We start from the raw sequence: 2,365 nt of genomic DNA, 5'->3' as shown, positions 1-2,365 counted from the left end.
TGATCGAATACACAGCTGAAGCGTGCATTAAGGTACACTTTTTTGTGTGGCAAAAATGCTCTTTGAGTCAAGCAGCACATTTATGTAGTTGTAGCTACAGAATTTATGGTTTTTGGTATGTCTCGTAAGACACAAGGTCCCTTAATATTGTGTTCGTTTTTTTGTAATAACTGACTTTATGCATCATTAAACGAATGCAATGGATAGTTAAAAAGATATTTTTAATAGCAATAATTATTACAGCTGCCCGTAATGATACTGGGTCCACAATGTGGCCCCTTGGCCTGGCGTGTTCCATTAAGAACTTACGAAATCGCAACGTTATCTTATCTAGTTGTTTTATTTATCCACAGGCTGGTCGGCTGTAAAATACAATTCACAAACTTCCTCAGATCTGAGTGATATGACACATTCATTCAGACACATACAATGCTACAGTTATATTATACATTTACTGCATATAATAAATATTTTTTATTATACTATTACAATTATAATACATTTGCCATACTAAAGTAGACATTATCATTTAACTGTACAATTAAATAAAAAAGATTTCAAATACCTTCACAAGGAAGCCACACAGTCCTTATCTCTACATACGGTGCAAAGTTATAACAATAGCTTTCTCCGTGGGGAATAAGTGAAGTAGCACAAGAATATGTTTGCTTATATTTTTTTGGAATATGCCGTAGCACCAAAAAGCGAGTACTTCCAGAGAGAATAGAAGGTAGAGTGAAGGGATAGCTGTATCCATACCCTACAGGTCACATGACTGACTCCGCCTTCATAACCGCAGTCCGAGATCGGAGCCAGGTCAGCGCAACAGTACTGGACTCAATATCCAGGGGTGTACGGTTACCAGTGGGGTAGTAAGAATGGTGGAGTGGTGGGGTGGGGAGAGATGTAGAGACAGCATCTATATATATACATATATATATATATATATATATATATATATATATATATATATATATATATATATATATATATATATATATATATATATATATATAATTCTCTTATTGGAGACGTTAGAAAACAAGCTGTAAGCGCGCCTTGCATTCCCCTCTCTTCCTCTCTAGGAAGTCTGGTAAGCTGTGGTTCACGCTAAATGTTTACAATCGTAGAGCCGGATTCAGTGACGGCTATTAGGGGCAGATAATTTAGTTTAAAACGATTTTAAACTTAGGGGAGGTAGCTAAGAGGAAGCTGCTTTCACGGGGGGGGGGTTAGGGGTTGGGGGAAAGAGGGTGGGGGGGTTATCGTCCTTAACGACTAACTGATAGTGTTTTAAGCAAATAATTTTAGTGGCAGCATTAATACTGTCGAATTCACAAATTATGAATTACTGAAAAGTAGAAAATAAAACAACTAAATAGCGGCGTATGTTACGCCGTGGTCGGTTCGTGATAGATATTTAGAATATTTAGACATTATTTTTTAACCTGAAAGCCGACGAAGAAGAACGGATCGTAGCTACTGATCAGCGTTTTAAACACACACAAACACACACACACAAACACACACACACACACTCGCAAACACACACACACACACTCACATACACATACACACACACACACGCAAACACACACACACACATACACACAGACACACGCGCACACACACAACCGACGCGCGCGCACACACACACACAAATTGGTCATATACGTATTTCAATAAAAATAAACGAAATTTTAATTATTTTTAAATTAAAGTAATAATTGCTTATAAAACTTTAAATGTCGACTTACTATTTAAATGTATTTCGTTATAACAAAAAAGCAGAAGATAAAAGCAGTTTGTTTTATAATCGTAAGATTTCAAATGCACTGAAAATGGAAAGGCTAACTTGCTTTTAATTAGACAAAAACTTTTAGCGGTTAAGTGTGTACGATACTATATTAGCAGCTGATGCTTTTTCAAAACAAAGCAGGTTTGTTTATGTTTTATTTTTTTTCTGTGCAGGTATATTTTTTTTTTTTATTATACAGTTGTTTTTTTTAATATTTGTTTTAGCATTTAATTATTGCTTTATTTATTGTAATATAATCGTTAAAATGATTTAAGTTTTGTATACAATACGTTTAGTTTGGTACCATATCAGTACATAAATTGCACATCAACCTTGAACTTATATATTTTAGTCTTGTCATACAGTTTGTAATAGTTGTGATAGTTATATCGTCAAGTCTAATAACTATCTAAGAGACAGAAATGGCGAGTTTTAAAAAATGATACACATAAACACACACACACACACACATATGCTATACCTATATAAGTGTTGTGTGTGCATGCGTGTGTAATTTTTAATGTACACATTAGCAAAATAAACGTGACATTTAAACAACTTACATTA

The sequence above is a fragment of the Physella acuta genome, unplaced genomic scaffold (genome assembly GCF_028476545.2).
Source record: "Physella acuta isolate Inbredline_101_S28 unplaced genomic scaffold, ASM2847654v3 ptg000224l, whole genome shotgun sequence".
Taxonomy (NCBI): domain Eukaryota; kingdom Metazoa; phylum Mollusca; class Gastropoda; family Physidae; genus Physella; species Physella acuta.
Note: the sequence above shows the minus strand (reverse complement) of the source record.